Here is a 22,401-nt window from a genome sequence, read left to right on the forward strand (position 1 = left end):
ATCTAATTTAAGAAAAAAAAGTGGAAACTGAGTAACAGCTTTTCATGCAATGATATATATACCCTGGCTTTTCACACTACTCCAGGAAACCACACACTATGCCATACAAGTTTTCTCTGGCAGGTTTCAGCACAGAAAGTTATCTTTAGACCTTGTTGTTGAAATAAAACACAACATGTACTTCAGCAAGTTCCCCTCAAATCTTTTAAACTTCATTTTCTGGTTTCTCTTGTTGATTTTATCGGAACATTTTTGAGCACTTGGTGTGAAGTTCGGTACAATATTCCAGTACGGAAGAAGGCAAAGTGTAAACATGAATGTGGGTGCCATGGAATGATTCAGAGGCTATTTTCAGTCTATGAATGGCGGAGATAGGAAGTGAGAAATAGTGTGAGGAATGTGATTGGTTTTAATGGCACTTCAAAGGCACATGTAAGACTGGAGCAAGATGGAATATGTTGCTGTTGGTAGAAACAATTTATTATTGCAATTTACTATAAATACAGCACCCTGGCTGTTTTTGGCAGTGTGTAAGGAAACAAACCATTAAGAAAGACTACCCCAGCTGACCTCATGAGACTTAAGGCTGTTTGTATTAATATTTCCTTAAACGGAAAGGCTGAAGGGAGATATGCATTCATATTTCATTCATCTTAAACTGTGAATAATGAGCGGATGCAAATGGAATTTTGTGGATAATCACAGAAGGAACTACTTTTTCAACCTTCTAAGCTAAATCTGTACCAAAAAAAGCAAAAAGTGTGTTTAATTTGCATGGCTTTTCGCTTAGTGAACTGCGTTTGTCCCTGTAGCAGTATTTATTTGTTTTTTTCCCTGATAAAAGTGTCAAAGATATCTTGTTTAGGTCTTTAACTTCCAAATTGTAGGCCTGGAGAAAATGCCAATTTTAAATGACCATATAAACTGTATGGTTATAGTATATGAGGCAGGTGTGAATGTGAGTGCATTTGTCTGTCTTTGTGTCTATTCATATTGTCAAAAATGGGAAGAGTTCCAAATGAGTTCATTTTTTTTTCTGCAGTTTGTCAATGTGAAGGCCATATCATAAACAGTGTGTCAAAGACAAGGGAGGAGGGATGTGACAGAATAGTTCACCCAGGCCCCCAGGAAGGCCACTCAGCCTTGCAGTCAATTCTGGATTTGTATATACTCACAATTTGAAATCAGATGTTTTACCACCAGGTCCTTCTGCTCCTGTGAATTCAGTGCATTTCTTCCGTCTCTCTCATCTGGCTGGTTTTACTTCTCTCCCCATCTCTCTCTCTCTCTCTCTCTTTCTCCACAGTAAACCTTTAAGGAAGGAGAAACTTAGTGGAGATATGCCTCCAGTGTTGTCCACGCATCATTACACACATCAGTTTTGTTGGAAACAATTGCTGAACCACTGCCACACACTGGTTATACACACTGGTGGTTTACATAAAAAATTGCAGTGTAACATATTTTCCAGCTCACAGGATTCATAAACAGACAAGCATATCATATAAAGATTGGTTTCGCAGAGGCGTCCTCTCTGCAGGGTATCAACCTCCGAAAGTGATAATCATATTATAATCAAAGGGCTCTTAAACTTTTCTTTGTCTTGGGACCCAAAGTTAAAATTAAGTGCATCCAAGGGACCCATGTTCATAAATGCAACATCTACCATTCTATATTATCTTGCTCAGTGGAGTAGAAATATCAAATGTACTCAAATTTATACATCTTCAATAAATCATCTGAGTACTCTTACCAACCAACTAAAAGTAGCTCTGAATCAGAGGACACTCCTATTAGGACTGATCCCTTCTACACTACATAAATGAACATTAAAACTTAGTTACAAGATAATAATACCAAAAGCAAAAATATAAATACCTAGGCTATGACTCATGACTTCCCTTGGACTTCAGCCTTTTCACTACTCAATACTTGATAACACCCACTCCTTCATTTACTTATTAAACTAGGGTTAACACTGATCTTTTTATGTGATTAAGACACAAAAAACATACAATATAACATGCGTCTTACAAAAAATGTCACAAATTTTGGAAAATCCAATATGAGACAGGTTAAATACAACAAGACAGGACAGAAATACGCAAAATTCATTGTGTTGTGGTACTGGTTAAAAGTGTGATATGCTAAAGTGCAATGTCAGCACTTCTTGTTAAGATCAAGTATAGTTGCATTTGTTTTGACAAATTTGTTCTACCAAAGAAATGCAAATTTTAAGAGCATTCATAATTTTTGAAATTGTTGTGACTTAGGTGCGGGTGCTCTAAGTTGCCTTGCTGTAAACTCTGCAGAATTTGTGGTAAATTTGTGGTAAGTTCAGGCTCTCAATGTCTGTCCAAATGATATAATAAAAGGAGTACAAAGGTCACTCTAGGGCGGGCGGGATGGTGGTTTTTCTACACCTTACCATGTGCCATCTTCCCCTAATCCTCACCATCTGTGCCAGCATGTGTGTTTGTTGACATCCCAGCGATGGTTGCCATGTGCTTTTGTTGTCAAAACATAACTACATGCAGCATCATCCCACCATGTGCATTTGTTGACATCATGGTAATGGCATCCAAGAACATCAACAGCAAACGCAGCCAGATATCTAGCATGTAGTAAGTAGATGCAGAAGTCCACTGCAAAGCAGCAATATGTCACAACTTGGAATGACAACATGGTGGTCAAGCAGAGGTGGTTGCGGAGTAGAGTCACTGCCTGTATTAGGGAGGAGCGACCATGTAGCTGTCAAGGTCGGGATGTGTGCACAGTTAAACCTTCTACAACCATAAACCATTGATTACCAGAGCCATCTGGAAACATGGACAATAATAAAAAAAAAGACAACAATGCAAGAAAATATAAAAATTGACTAAATCAGAGTGCACAAATTAAAGGAGCTGATGGGGTCACATTTCACCAAACTTTTGTCTAAGGCAAAAGACAAAAGAAAAATGACTTATTGATTCCTGTAAATTTATTATATTATCACCTCAAGTCTTTTGTTAAAAGGGCAATTAATTTATATAAGAGCACGTTATGAATTGATTTGGGGTCAAAACTCAGAGTTTAGGACTTGGGACTCGCCTTGAAACTCATCAGTTTGTTTGGTGACATGGCTTGGGACTTGAGTTCAAAAACTTGAGGCTTACTTGTGACTTTTAAAGCAACAACTTAATCCCACCTGATGAAAGTGAATTGCCCTCCTGGATGAATAAAGTTGTCTGAATCTGAACTTCTGTTTCTCAAACAGCACACCTCCTCACAAGTTCATTGAGGGATTTTGATGAAGATTAATATGAACAAGATTGACACAAAGACAAAACCATGTGGGAAAATTCCCCTAACACAAACGTACCAGTGCAAGGAGGAGCCACTGTGGCATTTTGACCTCTGTAAAGTAATGAGGCAAAAAAAATACAAGAGGATATCAAGTCAAAACACACCCATAAAGGGTCATCGACCTACTTTGGGTTGGGACCAATAGTGTCAGAAACAATAGCATAGAACTTGGGAGTACCTGTGCACTGCTGACCTGGTCTGTTCTATCTCTGGACGTCGGGGAAATATCACTTTACCAGCACAGGGCCGAGCCCAGTGCCATGTACAGATCTGCCTGTGGAGTCCTAATGTAGATGTCTCAACACGTTATACCTGCAATAGACAGACTGTAAAGGAGGGGCTCCTTGCATGGGTGCAATGGATTCTCAATCAAAAAAAATAAATAAATAAAAGTAAAAAATGTAAATCTTCTTTAGAAATCTTCCAAAGCCCACATAAAGGGGTCATTACACATTGTGCTTTTTTATCTAAAGTACATAAAATAAAGGCATTTTAATTTTCCCACAAATCCTACAGAGTGCCTTGGATTATTTTTGAAGGAGGCTTGCATTTTATACTTTTTTTGACTTTTTTTGGACTAAAAATCTGTTTGTTTTCAAACTTTAAAGAAGATTCCAATCATTTCAATCATTCAATCATCATAGTTGATGGATTATTCAACAGAAAAAAAAGGCTTTAAAAAAGATGTTAGTTGTGAAATTATGTGCAGACCGAACTTGGAGAGTTCCGTGTAGTCCACAAATGTTTGACAGAGTTTTGGAAGTAAAAATAACCCACATGACACTGACAGCCGTCAAACTGTGTCATTGAACCTGAGTGATCCAATGGATTATATTACTGACTTCAATTTTCCAAGCGAATCGATTAACATGTAACATTTTGAGCGGCGGCCTCAAGGCCTTTCCAAACTCTTTCATGGTTTCACTCTGCTGCTTCACTCTGTTCTCAACTTGTAGCAATGAAACGTCAAATAATTCAATTCCCTCCACATCAGTCTTTTTGTTTTAAACGGCTTCAATGAGTGATTCATTTGTTCTGAAACCTGTGACGGACAGACACACACACACACACACACACACACACACACACACACAAAGCAAACTGCCCACACGTGTACAGTACGCACTCCAATAGGTCGACGCAGCGATCGTCATTTGATAATGGAAGTTCCAGCCCCAAGTAAGGGCTTCCATCTGTGGTGACCAGAGCAAATATTATGATTAATTAATAACAAGATTGATTGTGCCAAATGTTCCCCAAGAGGTCAGTTCTTAGATCCAGCAAGAGATCCCATGGTGCCTTTCCCAAGAAAGCACTGTAAAAGGATTGGATGACGGATTCAAGTTGAAGAAAACGACCGTGACTCAGGCAGCTGTCATGAGGCATCGCCGAATATTATTTTTAATGTTTTCTAAACAACTGTCACAGACATGCTTAGTAAGTGCATGGGTCCAAATGGTGAAGTGCAGCAGAACTGTGTGAGCCTTGGCTGCAAACTAGAGAGGCTAAAAAAAAAGCTCTCAGTGATGCATTGTTATGAGTTTTAATGCATTTTTTTTAATTCACTTAATCTATTGGGAGCTTCTTTTTTTTTATTGTGGAAATGTTTTTGCAGGATATGTCGGTGAGTGACACCAGGCCCACGTTGCAGGGAGCAGAAACCAACTCGAGCTGGCTCCTCTCCCTGCCTGGCTGGGCATGATGAGGAATTGGCTGCAGAGAAGAGAGAGTGAGTGTGTGTGTGTGTGTGTGTGTGTGTGTGTGTGTGTGTGTGTGTGTGTCTGTGTGTCTGTGTGTCTGTGTTTAGATGCATACACTTTCAGCATCATTTGCATATAATGGAAAATCTTCAAGGAGTTTTTAACTGGTTATGAAACAGTTCAATACTGATGCATCTATTCAACTTACATAAGTAAATGCGACCTATCGTTTTGGGATAACCGGCAGCTAATCTCAGCCAAGATTAAAAAAAAAAAAAAAAACTATGTAGAATCTGGGGAATCACAGCATTGAAAAAGATAACCGAAGGGTGGAAAAAAAACAACCCCCCAAATTCAATAAAATGGAACAGTATGATTCAAGATGTAAAATTCATGGAAAAGGTGACTCATAAAATAGGGAATATGGAAGATGTGTTTGAGAAAAGGTGGATTTTGCAAGATGGGAAACTACAGCTACACCATTAAAATGTATCAAAGAGTTGACCTGCCCTGTTATACTCAAACAGATGGCCATATTACAGATTAATGAATCACTCCTTGTAACTAACGTTGACGTGGGTGTACATACATGCACATAAAAACTTGAACATAAGCGTATAGATATGGATAGATCCATGAGTATGTTGATGTTTATGTACGGGTGCATAGGTTCATAGGTAGATTAGAGTATGGGTACATAGGCTCAGGCATGTATATGCATACAGGTATGTGTAGATATATATAAGAACACATGCATTTGTATATAGGTGCCTCTCAAAAAATTAGAATAGTGTGGAAAAAGTTAAATATTTTCCATCAGTTATTTAAGAAAGTGGAAATTTCATATATTCTAGACCCATCGCATAAACTAAAAGGTTTCAAGCAATTTTCTATTTTAATTTGGATAAGTATAGCCCACAGCTAAAGAAAATGTTAAATAAATAAATTAAAAAAGGATTATTAGATATCATAATTTAAAAAAAAAAAATGTCCAGGAAACTATATTTATAATTCTCTTAATTATATTTTTTAGAATAAAATAATTTATACCCACCCACCCAAGACCCCCCCCCCCCCCCCCCCACCCCCTTGATCCTTGCCCTCTTTCCATGTTTTTGAAGGACATTATGCCAGATTGCTCAGGTTTCAGAGGGTTAATTAAACTGCTCACCATTGTTTTGTAAAATAAGCTGGTTATGTTCCATGCTTTGGCCCACTGACAAAGAAACTGCAAATCTAATTACTGGTGCAGATCACAGTATTTGAGGCTTTCTTGTAATTTTCTGCTTGTTTGTTGAGTTGAACATATATTATTTCAGATATCATTAAGTACAACTACAATAAATACAGGGTCAGTTTTCATAGAGCACCACATCTTTACAGAGTGGGTTTTACTTGGATCCAGTGAAGTGACTCTTGGGATCTGAAGGTCTTTGTGCGTGTATATGCTTTCATGGACTCTCTTAAGCCAGCGGCTAAAGTAATCGTTTGATTTCGCATGATCGTGGTTTGTGGCTATCTGACCAGAGTGCTTGAATAAGCGGTATTGTATTTATGTATCAGAGACTTTTAAAGCAAACACTCGCTGCTCAGATTCCTCGCAGGGCTTTGTAAAAAAAAAAAAAAAAAATACACCGCTTATGAAGGAATCAGCCCAGAATATTGAAAAACAAGATTATTTTGAGTGAAGAGACGTAGAGTCATAACTGACAGCACTGAAAATTAAACACAGAGGGTTTCCTGGAGTGCAGAAATGACTCATAATGTAGTCTGATGAGCAGTCATGCAAGACTCTGCTTCACACACCTTAAATCAGTTTTACCCAGGCCGGCAACAAATATTTCACGAGATGTTTTTCTTCAATGCAACATAAGACGGATTGTGCTAAACACATAAAATACTGATCAAAGGTGGCTTTAGAAGCTATAAGCTCGCTTTGGTGCCAATGACATCATAGGCCAGACATTTGGTGTACTCCAGAAACTGGCCAACGCACTCAAACACCACATAAACACAACCCCTTGTGATGTGCGTTTCCTAGAGCTTACACAGTTTTTCTGTCGGTGTCACCAACTGGTGGTCTTACATGTTATGGTCTGTATTTGCTTACACACAACAAATGATTGTCATATTTAAGATAAACCGTATGTCCGCCAACAACTGTGCCAATGATCAGTCGACCTCTCCGGAGCTAAACTTCACCACTAATGTGTGCTGATGGTGAAGTACATTTTTATTCTTGCTGTGTTCATGTAATATAAAGCACATGCTCTGCTGCGGCCCAAGTCTAGGGGGAAGACGTCCATCCGTTCCCTCCCTACGTCAGCCTGTCCTTTCCACAGCTTTCCATCCTAGATTTATTAAGCCGTAAACACAGGTCAAGTCAACTTTCAGCACATCAAAGTCTCGTCTCTCTGCTGCCAAGTTGGACTGAGACGCCCCTTCCAAGGCTACAAAGGCACCAGCTCCTATCCTGGGAGAGGAAGTGGGGCTGAATTTTACTCTATAAATGTAATCACGTCTATTGGCTCTCTCTGTGGGATAGTTTGGCACTGCAGGTGGGGTTGTGTTGCTGCGGGATGAGATTTCCATTCGTCAATTTCACCAGAACAGATCATTTGGGACCTTCCAGACTCCTGTTTCTCATTCAAGAGTGCATTTGGTAGATAGAGGTTTTAAGAACTCTGTGTGTGTCCGTGCTGTTTTTCTCAGGGAGGCCTGCTGCCAGTGCGTGTGCTGTATATTGTTTGGCTGAATGTTAGCACAAGCACCATTGAAGCAACTTTTATACTGCTGGCTATCTTAGAGCTGAAACCCTTGGCTATAGTCGACTATCTAATCAATCCTATTTTAATAGTACTCCATACCTCCTTGTATCACCTAACCATCTTTTCTTAACATACTGAAAAGCACATTTAAATTCACTGTGCTGATGAAGCAGCACATATACGCAATATGCCATCAACATTTGCAGGACTGACAAGTCCAGTTGATCCAGCATATGTCACTGTAGAAGAATAGGGCAACCAATTTTAGGAACCGGTGCTGAGTTTTTAAAACAAACGAGTTATGTTTTTTTTTTTATTATTTAAGTTTGTTAGGTATCAAATTTGGTTGGGTGAAATTCAAGGGAGGAGTAGTGGAAAAGGGTTTTACTTTAAAACAAGAATAAGCTGTGTTGGCAGAAAAGGACATGACGCATTGAGATAGAAAATAGAGTTACTGAAATAGAAGATTGCCATATTTGGTAAGAGTAGTTTTCTTTAGATTAGGATTGGTTTTCTGGGAATGACATTTCAGTGTTTCTCTCTATTTTGCACCATCAGGTCAAAGTTTTCATTTATTAAAATATCTTCTCATTTGCTTCCTGGAATGGCACCAAATTCGGAATAGACATTTATGGTTCTTAGATGATGTAAAGGTCTGCTGTCAACTTTGGTAATCCCCTAACTTTTCCTCTAGATTGGTCAATGATTGCCTGATTCTAAAATAAATCATTCTAACTTAAAGTTGTGTCTATTACATTGCACCTGCAGTATGTTATCATCATTGTGATCTGGTTAGCATGCTAATGTCAGCATTTGGCTCAAATCAATGTGCCTGATATGGTATGTTTCATTTGCGCTAGGAATTCGGAATTTCCAAGTTCCCAGTAAGAGTTTTCAACTGGAACACCACCTGAAGTCAGATAAGTGACTCAGAAAGTCAGAAGAACCTCAACAGCCAAACCTCAAAATCCAAAATGGCAGCCCCACATATCAACAATAGTGAAAGCTGTCATAAAATACTGTTTTTTTAGTACTTCTGTCTTATTTGCCTCTTACATCAGCTGTACACAAAGTCCTGTCCATCTTCCATCTGTGGACATGTTTCTACAGTGTTTGTATCTGTAAAATGCAGCATAATGCCTTGATATGGGGCGGCTGTGGCTCAGAGGTAGAGCGGGTCATCCTCTAATCGGAAGGTCAGAGGTTCAATCCCCAGCTCCTCCGGGCAACATGTCGAAGTATCCTTGGGCAAGATACTGAACCTAAAATTGCTCCCGATGCCACGTCATTGGAGTGTGAGTGCCTGTGAATGATTACCGAATAGCAGGTGGCACATTGTAGCCTCGGCCACAAGTGTGTGAATGTGTGTGTGAATGTGTGTGTGAATGGGTGAATGTGACAATGTGGTCAATAAGACTAGAAAAGCTCATACAAGTACAGTTCATTTACCATTTACCATATCAGCTGGTACTATTGCTAACAATGCCAAATCTGGCTACAAGTGCTAGCGCCAGCAACTTCATTTTACATTTTGTACTAGAATGAGGTCAACTCAGGTATGTATTTCTAGCTCTAACCTCCAACTTCTAAGGTAAAGAGAACATAGCTTAAGAACAGCTAAGCTGTAGACTCAAAATCTTGTTGAGATACCCTGCTGATTAACAGACAAACAGAACCAAAAATATAACCCTCTTGGCAGAGGTAACAATAGTCTGCTTTCATGCTCTGGATTTGTCCTCTGATGAAACCCAACACCACTGCCTGCCAGTTTCATGTTCAGTCACAGTGACCAAGAATCTGTTGAGATGCTACAAAGCCACGCTGCAGTCATGAAAGTTTAGCCCAGCTTGACTCACATTAAGAGCCAAGTCAGAAAGTGTCAAACAACCAAGTACGGAACCACATTCAGGCTTTTTGCATTTCCACCACGTATCGCCATCACTTTGACTTGGTGGAACACCAAACCCCAGTTAAAACAGCTACTTTGCATGACCTTCACAGCTACTCTGCTCCGGATTTCTGCGGCCTGTGAAGTATGTCTCTGTGGAGTGAGATCTAGCAAAACATAACAGAGGATGAAAACGATTTTAAATCAAAAGACTTTTATGGAGAGTGCTGTCCAAGTATTGTATATGTTGGAAACACAAATCCTTCTCTAACTACGTTTATCAAAGCTGCAGAATATATGTGGCTTCTTATGTGGTATCTTGGTATAACTCAAACATTTCATATCAGATCAACATTACAGTGTGTGCCTTCTGGAAAAAAAAACTGCCTTGACAGTATGATGGTTACATTAACTGCAATTAGAAAAAGGTTTGCTGTGGAGGTGTCTTTTTTAAATTCATGTGGAACTGACACAAAAAGTGTTGCATGCTGGTGCACATGCACCGCAAACAGATGTGCTCAGGTGCAGGCAGGTGGACCCTGGATGAAAGCTAGTCCTCGCGTGAATAATGAGTGTTTTTCTGTGAAGTTAAGACGTACTATCAGCAAGTAAAATACAGAAGAGAAACAAAGAGATGATAATCTAGAAACAAAGCAACTCAGAAATCCTCTTTTCATCTCCACGATGGAACATCGGACCCGGAGCGTGGCCTGCAGTTCTCATCCTTAATGGATTGAGATAATGGCTGGACAAATTGTTCCCAGGCACTGTCTTCACTCTGCCCCACTGAGTTCAGGGATCCGGGGAGTAAAATAATCCGATTTTTCCTTCCTTTATCTCCCACACTCCAGAGAAGAAGCGAGGGGGCTTTGACATGCCATGTCTACTTGTCACGACCCCTTTTGTATACCCTCCGCCCATCTGTGGACCCGGCTTTAGACGCCATCTCTTTTCCAAGGGCTCACTGTCACGGCCTCAAATAAACCTGCTGGAAGTGCCAGCCCTGTTTTCCATTTTCCTGTCCTTCTTTTTTCCTCTTTCTTTCTTCCCCAGTGTTTATCAGACTCTGGCCTCTCCCTAAATGAGGAGTCTCTCATGGTTAAGTGGTAGAGTTCATGCTGAGGTTCGTGGAAATTCACCAGGTCTCTTACAAACTGTTGTGGTGAGAAAAAGCTTGAGTCTGATCACCGGGATGTGAGCCACGCCAGGCTCCCCTGTGTCAGGAATGAGTATACAATGCGCAATAAGCACTTCTGCTGCGTGCTAAGTTGGTCCGGTCATGACATCCTTAAGCCGAGGGCCGTGCCAGCTCTCCTGTTACAAAGACAAATTGTGCATGCGGAATTTCCTGGAGAGGCTCCGAAAATGCTCCCCCAGTCTTACAGCCAGGCTCTCTGCGGGGACTTGCACTTGAGAGATTTAGTGCCATAATTTAGTCCTTGCTCTCATCTCAGCCCTAGGGAAATCCTATCAAACACCGCCTAAGCCATCTGATTAGCTCAGCCACAGGTTTCCGCGAGGAATTTTAAGGGCTGATGTTGGGACGGCTTCGGGGAATGACGGTCGTAGCCAGAATCCCTAACGATAAGACGGAGCCCCACCCTGGCAACCAGGAGTCAAAACACAGTGAGACAACCTGAAAAGAATTCTGGTCTCGGCTGCGCTTTCTGTTTTAACTAGCAGCAGGTGAATCCTCAGTAATCACTTCATGGTGTGTGCACCACAGCGCTGTTTGTCCAGTGATGTTCCACCACAGCAGCAACATGGAAATGTCTTTACCTCACATTTTATTAGGACATAGACCTCGGCTAATTTTCAGATTGACTTTCTTGTAATACACTTACCCTAATCTGTGGTCCATGACATGCATGTGAAGGCTCCCAGATGTAAAAGAGCAGGACGTGGGAAGAAAATCAATGAATATGAAGCAAAAAAAGTTGGACTCCCTCCATTCTTCCTCTGTTAGTCAGTGTTGGAGACGTGAACTCTTCCACTATTATTCATTCGTATTTGTGTATTCTCATAACTCGTTTCTTTGGGGGGTTTTTTAAGTCCTTATCCTTACCCTAAATAGTATAAGATATTTTATGATTCTAATAAAACACAGAACCCCACAGGGGTGAAGGGCAGTTATATGAAAAAGGGCGAAGAGTTGTTTTTACCCTGAATTATGTGGTATTGGAAAACATCCCCAGCGTCCATTAGTCCCAAAAATATTTATTTAATGTGTTTTATGAAATTGTACAAAAAAGCATGATTAAGTGGCAGTAGCTGGTGGGTTTTGATGTACTGGGCTACACCCAGGTGTGTCCATGCTACCATGTGAATATCAATCATCTGATTGCTGAAAAACATGCTCCCGCTAATGTGCAACAACCGCTGTTTAAGTGCCGTCCTCCCAGGCACTTTATGGTAATTCACTTTCCCCTGTACAGGTTTCTCTCATTAAAAACAAATCAATCTCACATACTCCAAAATGGTTCCCTAATAAACTACTTTTGGTTTCAATTATTTGGCTTTCAAACAGGACTTCTCAGGTGGAGAGGAGGAAAAATACCCTGAAATTTAACATCCTGGCAAAGTGTCTGGGAAGGGTTTTCCAACAGAAATCCAATGACATGCAACATGACGCATAATGCCTCACTGCTTCAACTGTGATGTATCCCCCCTGGTCCCCAAAATGAGCTTACTCATATTGTAGACTCGGTGAGTCAGGGGGGAATCGAAGTAAATGACCCGTGGATAAAGTACATCACGTCATCTCTGCAGCCTCAGCCCACAAATCTCACATTCCACTGACAGAAATCATGTTTTCCCCCTTTGGATCATATGATAGGGGATATTCCCTCTTATTTCAAACTGTACCTGGGTCCACTTTTGACACTATGGACGTGGTCCTAGAGAGCAGTCTAATGTGTAATCTGATAAACACATATTGCATTTAGCTTCATAATGTATTTGGCAAGTGAATGTGATTGTGAGATCTTAACACAAGGCGTGTACTGTTCGCAGAGATGAATGTACATGTTCTTTCTCCATCCAGTTCTGCATCATTCATCCCGATTGGCTACGGTCCCCTGATCAAACAGTGTAAGCTCATATGTTTCAGGGCGTGATGGGCTGGCTGCCTCTTCCACATGGTGGTATGAGCTATTCCTCCCCCATGTGAGCCTGTGGGTGGTCCTTATCTCGCTGATACGTGACCAAGACCCTTTGTAATTTCAACCCTTTTGAGAGATGCTTTATGTATAGCCCCTCCACTCTCTTATTTAAACTCGTCTTTGAAATGTCTCCTTTTGGCTCCGTGTAGCTCAGATGGAGTGTGATAATGACACTGCTGAAGCTTAAGTTGTCACTGCGGCTCACCGAGCTGTATGTGAATAGTTTCCGTCATGCTGTCAGGCACTTCCACACATGTAAGTACTCACCGAATTACATACATTTTGGCTTCCCGATTTCATATCACAGTGCACCAAATTGCATCCACTCGGTCCAAGAGCCTCAGCAGCAGGGAGGAAGTGTAACAGGACAAATATTTCAACCACTTCTCACTGTTTCTTACTGACATGTGACACCCATACTGGGATAAAGTCTCTGATGAGCAGAAAGATGCTCTTATTTCGTACTGACAGTACACATTGTACTCCGTAACACATCATTCTCATTCCTCAGCTGGCAGGGAAACTAGCACACTACTGCTGTGTCTGTCCACCTGCACGCTGCAAGCACAGTGAAGTTAGCTTCAGTTTGGAGGTTTGGTACTGAGTAGATATTTGTTTAGCCTAGAATAACAGAAGTAAAACCCACACTGATGGATGAGTCCGTGATTGCTTGAATAGAACAAACAGTGCTTTCAGTATTTGAGAACAAAACGTTACGCCTAACATCTTCTTTCTTTCTTCATGTACAAACATGAAGAGAACACTTGGACGGCTCACAATGTCGTTTTTTCAGTAAATCTGCGTAATGCAGGAAACTAAGTAGAAGTAGAGGCAGGGTGAGATAAGGTAGTAATGCAATGAAACCAAGAGCAACATCGGTTTTCTTGTGCTGCATTAAGATGCCTTTCACATTTAACCTTTGAAACCTGAGCAGATCGCTTATTTTCTTTTAAAAACAGAAAAAAAAAAGCAATGAGTAACTTGACAAAAGATAACCCATGAATTGAAAAATAGGAAAAGAAAGTGACCAGAAAAATAAGTTTTGGATAGAGAGAGAAAGAGAGAGAGAATATTATAAGATAATTATCATTTTTTAAAAATTAGGAAAATGTCCAGAAAACTATTTATATACTATACTATGATTAAATTTACTATTATTTCTTTATCAGTATTTTATTTATTGATCCTTGTTTAAACCTTTATTTTTATCTTTTAACTTTCAGGTAAATTTCTTTTTTTTAAAAAATCAACCCAATTTGCTGAAGTTTCAAAGGCTTAATGATAATGTACTAACTAATAAAAATGAATCTTGTGAGAACTTTATTTGGGTTGCACTTTAGTGCTCCATAGAATCTGTCTGCTGTCATTTGTCCTGCCAATTACGGATGAAAAGTACTAATTTACAACCACTGTTACACCAAGAAAGAAATATGATGCTTTTTATGGTGATATTATGTTTATGTCAAGTCATAGCACTTCCAGCTTGTTCTCATACCAAAGTAATCATACATCACTGCCTGGCCAGAGACACTGTTGCCAAAAGCAACCTTTCACAGCAGTATGATATGCTGGCAGAAGGTGTCAGTTTCTATTTAAGTTTTTTAAAAACTTAAAGCTGACTTTGACTTTGACTTTTGTTTTTGCAACAGTGTGATACAGCACCGCTCAACTGGACAGCAGCGTATGATACACCAGTGTGCATTGTCCGTTTATAGCATGGCCAGACGGATTTGTCGCAGTAGTGAGATATGCCACCAATCAGATACAAGTCATTGGGGTATGATACACCAGCAGGTGGCATCAATTTATAACACAGTCAGACGGTGGCACATTGAAATTATAATGTATTATTAGTTTATTTTGAAAAAAAAAAAAAAAACAACTGTATGCATCTAACAAGCAGAAACTGTACATGTCCTTTAAAAAAAAGCAGGATGATTCCTAGCTCGTCATATATAGACTAGAACAGCAATGACCAAGCGCCGATATTTGACAAGTTGGGAGATGAGAATGTGTTGCCACTTCAACTCAAGAGTGATGTGAAAAGAGACCTGAGGAGATTTTTTTCTACATAACATTTTTGTTTTTGCTCTCATTTTTTACATGGAAGAGAAAGTTAAAGATTGAAGACTTTTTTTGTGCACTCAATAGATATTTTTTTCAAATCCAGGTTGCAAGTAAAAAAAAACCAAAACAATCTTACATATTGTGGTTGCAAATTTGTCAGAATTTGTGTTAGTGCGCACTTCTCCCTTTTCAAGATAATCCACCCACCTTGCAGGTGTGGCATTTCAAAATGCAGCATCATTACTCCACAGGTGTGCCTTGGTCCGGTGATAATAAAGGACCGCTCTAAAATGTGCAGTTTGATCTCACAACACAATGCCACAGATGTAACAAGTTTTTAAGGAGTCGCAAGAATGTGCACCAAAGTAGTTGCCTGTGAGCCAAATAAGACCTCTGTCACGACCCCTTTTGTATACCCTCAAACATCATTTCAGCTAATTTGGCAGTACATCCAACCAACCTCACAAACACAAAAGCCGATTACGACTGTGAACTGCTGTCAGGTCAGGACCCCGGTGAGGACGACAATCATGAAACTGAGCTTCCCTAACACGATTTCTTGTGGTTTGTGCAGAAATCCTGCAAACCAATTATTGTATCAGCTGTCAGGGTGATGGCCTCAAACAATCTTGCAGGTGAAAATGCTGGATATGGAGGTCCTGAGCTGGTGTGTTCTATATGTGGTCTGTGGTTGTGAGTGTTTTGATCAAATCGTAGCCTGAATCAGGGGTCATACTTCCTGCTACTCAGATCCAAAATCTACTGTTTGCTCCTTTTCTTTGCTCTTTCTGCTACTGACTGATTGGGGCCTCTAGTGGCCCTCACATTTAATCCATCCTAATTTCTTTCCAGTTTCCACTTACTTGACACTTGTCAGCATCAGCTTTCCTAATTTCCTAAACAAACCTCCCCTCCTTAGTTGCTTTATAGTTCCACATATCGTGCAAGGCACTGTCACTGTTTTTCCTCACGGTATTCCATTCTCTCCATCTTTCCTTGTTTGCCCCTCTTCTTCTGTTCAACCCCCCCTAGCCTGCTTTTCTTTTTTGGCAGTATCACGCAGCAAGCCCATCATCTCAGGCTGCTCTCGCCAACCATGACCTGCGATTTGAAATGGATATCCAAACAAAGCACAACCTATCATCTTTACATCGTGGCTAATACGAATATTGGAGGGGTGTTTCCAATAACACAGGCACAGCTCTGAGTAGCCACACGAGTTCACTGGGAGGTCGGAGAGATCACATAAGGAAGGGAGGGGATGAGCAGGAAAGAAAAGGAGAGAGAAAGTTGGAAAAGGGTGGACAGGACAAACTTTGATAAGAGCTAAGCATGGGAGATAAGTGAGAGCTGAGAGCTGGAGGCTGAATCTTCAGACCCACAAGTTAACACCAAGTTCGTGGACCCTTGTGTCAATGACCACACTGCTGTAACTGAAAACTCTCCACAGCAGCATGAATACAGTAAAAGAACCCAACAAACTTTCAGTGTTTATCATTAATGACCCAGAATTCCTCACTATAATAGGAAAAAGGCATAATTAACTAAGGGTGTAAGCAAAGGCTGTTTCTGGTAATGATAAGTTTAGAGTTTCAACCCCCAAGACTCGGACAATCAGGCGTCAGGCTCAGATTTTTTTGCCAATCTAACACTCACATGCCATATTTATTTTTGAAAGTTATTGGTGACTGTAACTATCTAAGTAACACCACTACACTACATGCTACAGAAATAGCGGATATAAACCACAATTGATTTTGTACAAAAATGCATTGTGAACTTCAGCCGAAGCTTATGTGAGTTGGGGCAACTTCTAGCTCACCTGGTAGAGTGTGCACCTGAACCTGCACAGTGTAGCACTTAGTCTACAAGACTGTATATAAATATGGACAACATGACAGCTCTCCTGAAGTGTAACTTTTCAATCTCAATCGCCCCCTGGTGTCTGACTGCAGTGTAGGTCATAAAGCCTGCCCTTCTGTGTTAGTGAATAGGACATTGGCTAAACTAAAAACTCAAAGTACAAACTAAATAATTTTTTCCCAAACATGGTTTCTGTCACTGAAGGTAGTTCTCATCAACCTGATGTTTATTCAAGTGTTTGTAGTTATGATAAGTTCAGTTTTAATGAATTCTACGAAAGGAGATTTTCCGCCATGATTGACAGCTGTGACAGCCATTTCATGTACTTGTATTTAATAGAGATGCTTGCGATTGTTTGGACTTTATGGCGGGAACTCTCCCACCCCGGATATCGCTATTGTGCAGACTCTGGCTCTAAATGATGTCACCATCTCAAGATGGCAACACCCATATCCCGGATATTTTAACCTGACTTAAGCATAGCGGGGGTAAGTGGAGGCATGTCGTCTGTCTTTGTATAGAGTCTATGGTTACAGTAGCTTCATTTACATATTTCTGTAGGCTATTCTCTGCATTGTGCTGTTTACTTTACCTTTTTTTTTGATTCTCATGATTATGCATCATTCTATTAAATAATAAAAGCTAAAAAGAAATGGGAAAAAAACTAGTACTAGCTAGCTTGCCAACAATCTGTTAAGAAGTCAACTTCGTCGCTAATGTGGCTGAAGGTAAGTTGACATGAGTTGTTCAAGAAATAGATTTGTACCATTGCCCGCTGTCTCATAACTGTCTGCAAACCATGGCTCTGTAACAAATACTCAAACAGAAGGTTAAATAAAAGTGGATGGTGGAACAAAGCTATGCATTTTCTCCGTTCCCTCAAAGGTCAGCACTTTTCGCTCACTGAATTCATATGTGTGTTACAGTTCACCAAAGTTGAACTTGCTGGGAAAACCCCGGTGAGCAAATCCACTGACCATAGCAATGAAGTTGATTTTGCCATGAAAATTTGCCATTTTAGATGCTCATATGACAGGGCCTTTTCAGAAAGGTCATGCTAGGAAGGGATCGCTCCATGACCAGTATAAATAGGAATGATTACAGTTGGGTGGTACCCAAGTCACATCTACCCCCCATGCCGCCAACCCCCCCATTTCTGCGATGCTTCGGCTAGAAAATGGCTCAGCTAGAAAATGTGTAATAATACTGACAAAATGCAGGTCTGGGCCTTCTCAAGTGATGATTTGAATCATCAACGTTTAGAAGGTAGCCCTACATAACAGTGACTTTTTCAGTATATGAATATTGTATTAACCCGTTGAAACCTGGAGCGACATCACCTTTCTTGTGCTGCTTTCTGATGCCTTTTACAGGAATTTAAACCTTTGAACACTGAGCAAATTAGAATGACTTTTTTTAAAAAATGGAAAAAAGAGCAACTTGGCAGGAAATGTTTCAGTAATTGCAATAAATTTGCAGCTTGATTTAAAAAAAAAATAAAAATAAAAAAGCCAGTGAGGATTGAAAAAAAAGCAAAAATACATGAAAAAAAATATATTTATCATAATTGCATATTTGAAATTATGTTAACTTTAAAGCACTTTTTTCCAGGGCGTTTCCTTTAAAAAAATTATTTCGGATCAGTTTTTTCTTTTTTTTTTTCTAATTTCTTGTTAAATTTTGAATCATTTCTTCCTTTGTTGCTCATTGCCTTCTTCCTAAAACCAATTTGCAATATGCAAAACTTGAAAGTATGAAAACTAAAGACAAAAAGAGAGAGAGATTGTGACTTCGTGGCATGTTTTAAACAACTGCTTATAGTTCCTAAGTCACAGTAGAGGTGTGGCATATTACATCAGACACTATTAAGTTACCTGTGTCTCCTCATCCAAAGATAGATTCTGTGTGTCTGTTGCTGCGATAGAGGCTGCCTGTTTGTTTTTGAGAGTGCGTCGCCCCTATGGCTGTCCTCCTACTCATGCAGGTAGCCCCGAGGGAGAGAGAATGGAGCTCTTTGACAGGAGCACAGCGGGGGGAAGCGGGGGGTTACATTGCAACCACCATCTACTCCCTGTTGCCTGGGCTCATTCTGTAATGAAATGGCCTGTGTCATGGAGGCCTTGTCCAAACAATGGGCCTATTCAACCTGGAGAGGAGTCTCTGTCAGGCTGAATACGATACCTCTGATTCAGAGCTGCAGTCCCTCTTTCTCTCCATCTTACTATTTTTTAACTTTGTCTCCTGTAGCTGTTACCATCCGCCCCTTCTTCCTCTCTGCTTCACTTTGTCCTTCTTTGCTGTCTAGTGCTCTCTTTTGTGCTTCCAAGCATATCCGCCCACAGAAACAAATACGGACAAAAGTTACCAAAAGAACTCCAAACACAGCATTCTCCTATGTGTTTTTAAAAGATATCGCATGTCTTTGTTTACATGTCTAGGTGAACATCATCCATGTTTCCACCGAAGCCATTTCGGTTTCACGTATCTCTGGATTGTATTTCAGGTTATTCTGGGTTTTTTGGTGTTTCGTGTGTTTTGAGTTCTTCGGGTGCTGAATTGTTTTCGGTTGGCTCAAACTGCCCTCAAATTATATTATTCTATTTCACTCATTTTTTAAAATTATTTTTATTTTTAAACTTGCTGCTCCATACCACTAGTAGAGACATTTGTACATGGGGAAGAATTTAAGACTGCCAAGTGTTTCAGTTAGCTGAAAGAAAGATGACAGCTGGGTGATGTTTCTCCCTGAGTAACAAAGTTTAGTACTCTCACCTGCCATGGCATTTGTTATCTTTGTCTTTAAGCACAATTTGAAATTATGATCAATGTGATCAAACATATACATTTTGGTGCTCATTTTCAGAGCTGATTTTTGGATGAATCTGAAAGCTACATTGTTTAAAGTCATGTTTGCCTAGCTGCTAAATCAACAACTTTGCCTCCCTCTTCACCACCAAAAGTTTGGTGAAGTGTGCATATTACTGCTGATGTCGCACCAAACCACCCACCCAGCTAGCATTTTTTGGTTCTAAAAACATTCGGAGAATGGTACAATGCAACCAATGCAATGTTTTAGTAACATTTTCAGCAACAGGTTTTCTTTTAGTTCCCAGAACATCAAACTGTATTTTTTACTTTTGGTCTTCTATAATATCTTCTGGATATCATTTTTAAAATATTCTTCCTTTGTTCTCATGGGACAGTGTGGGAAAATTTTATGAAAGAACATTCTATGATCTGTCACCTCTCAACATCAGCAAAACATCCTCAGAATGCTGCAGTTATAACGTCATGCCTTAGTCAGTATTTAACCTTACAGGCACATTATTTGACAAGACAAACATCTTAAAAATGTTCTTTGAACATTAGATTAAAATGTTTTCTTAAAAACAGTATTGCAACTTGTAGGTTATGTTAGACAATGTTGTGGGAACCTTCGGCGCTTGTCAGGTATCCATCTCAAACTCCATTTTACCCTCGCTTACAAACAAGACCCCAAGATACCTGAACTCCTTTACTTAGGGCAGAAACTCTATTCCAACCCAGAAGGGGCAATCCCTCAGGTGCTGACTCTCATCCTGACTGCTTCACACTAAGCTACAAACGCCGCAGTGCATGCTGGAGGTCATGGTGTGTTGAAGCAAACAGAACCACATCATCGGCAGAAAGCAGAGATGCAATTCTTCGGTCCCCAAACCGTCGTACTTGCAATACTTCAAAAGCACCTGCAGCAAATGCCACTTCATCTCTCACAAATTTAAGGTTTCACAGGTCTGTCTAACAGGATGCTTTGATGAAGTGACAACATTAATATGCAAAAGGTCAAAAGTCAACTTCATTGTTACATATTCTGCAAAAAACACTTCTGGCCATTATTCAACCTATTAACTCAGAAATACGAGGGGAGACTTTGGCCAGATACTAAATTGGTGACACTAATCTTGGGTGTCTACCTTAAAACTGCCACGATTGTAAAGATCTTCTGTGCTTGCAAATCACATTTTACAATTTGTTGCATCTTTGCAGCAACATCCATATTTGAAGCATCTACTACAACATCCCGGCTACAACTTTGAGATCTCTGCTTTTTTCTCGTAGTCTACCAGAGGCTCATTGATTTTGCTGATAGTGAACTTCAGGTGATTGTGTGTAACAAAGCTCTCAATCAGCCTTCTCTTGAAAATACAGTCTCTACAAGAAGACTGGTAGTTTATTATTGGAAATTAAACCCTGGAACCATGTGTGTCAATAACATCCATTTTACCAAAATATAGATTTAATACCTTTTAATAAATTTCTTTCAAGTCCTCACTACATAATATGAGTCTGGAGAGATGTGTCTGCCAACTTGACTGCTGGCTGAGGCATAAAACTGAAAGGTGGAAATTCTAGTTTTCTTTATAATTATAATTTCCCTTGTGAAATATTTTTTAGCAATTATGAGAAGGTCATAGAATATCTCATTATTTTACGATAACAAGAAGAAACTTCTGAAAACAAAAGGTCCAGCAAACTCCCACGTGTTTTTTCACTGATTCCAGCTAATTAAACTTGTGGGTGAAGGACTATGCTGGAAATTACATGAGGTCAGTAAAATATGTGAACCAATAAGAATGATAAACATGTAACCACTCTGACAGGTGCAACAGAAATAACAATTTAGTCAGACAAATGAAAATCTGTTCACACCCACACAGTCCTCAGACGGGGTCGAATCAGGCAAATAAGAGAAGCTGGTGTGTGTGTGTGTGTGAGTTTGTGTGTGTATTGGGTGTTATCATACTTTAATTTGATGAAATTAGCTTTTCTATTTGAACTGATTTTGTCTTTTCTTTTGAAGGGGAGATGTGTTATCTATTTTCTGCTTCTGGACATAAATGTGTGGATCTTTTGGAAATTTAAGTAGCATCTGTGAGGGATCTATGCTGCTGCGACTGTCATCAGCAGCCATTCACCGGCACTCACTGGGGAATCTTTCCAGCTGTAGCCACGGTGCTGTTAAAATTGTATATGATCGTGTGCTGTGTAAAACCATGCTATTTTGGGAATACTCCAAAAAACCTCAAAGCTTTACATTTATTTTTGTTAGTATGCCACTGAGTGAACCTTAAAGGGTTTCATGCTGTTCCCCTCGAGTGATGCTGTACAAGAGAGCTGCCCCATGAAATTACAGACGCAAGTCATTACTTTACCAGTTTACTAAAACTGGGGGCACCCTTATGGTCTAACATGAACGGGACACTATAAACACAACTTGGATTAAACTGGGAGAGAGTTGCTGCCACAAGTGAAGGAGCTCAAGTATCTCTGGGTCTCATTCACGAGTGAGGGTAAAATGGAGCATGAGATGGATGGTATAACACGGCATCATGAGTGAGGGAGGCACTCCGTGAGATTGTCATGGTTAAGAAGAAGCTGAGCCAGAATGCAAAGCTTTCCATTTACCTGTCCATCTATGTCTAAACCCTAACCTATGGTCATGAGCTTTGGGTAGTGACCAAAAGAATGAGATCGTCAAAATAAGTTTCCTCCGCAGGGTGGCACGACTCAGTCTAAGAGATGGGGTGAGGAGCTCAGACATCCAGAGATAGCTTGGAGTAGAGCTG

This window comes from Plectropomus leopardus, chromosome 10 (genome assembly GCF_008729295.1).
Source record: "Plectropomus leopardus isolate mb chromosome 10, YSFRI_Pleo_2.0, whole genome shotgun sequence".
Lineage (NCBI taxonomy): Eukaryota > Metazoa > Chordata > Actinopteri > Perciformes > Serranidae > Plectropomus > Plectropomus leopardus.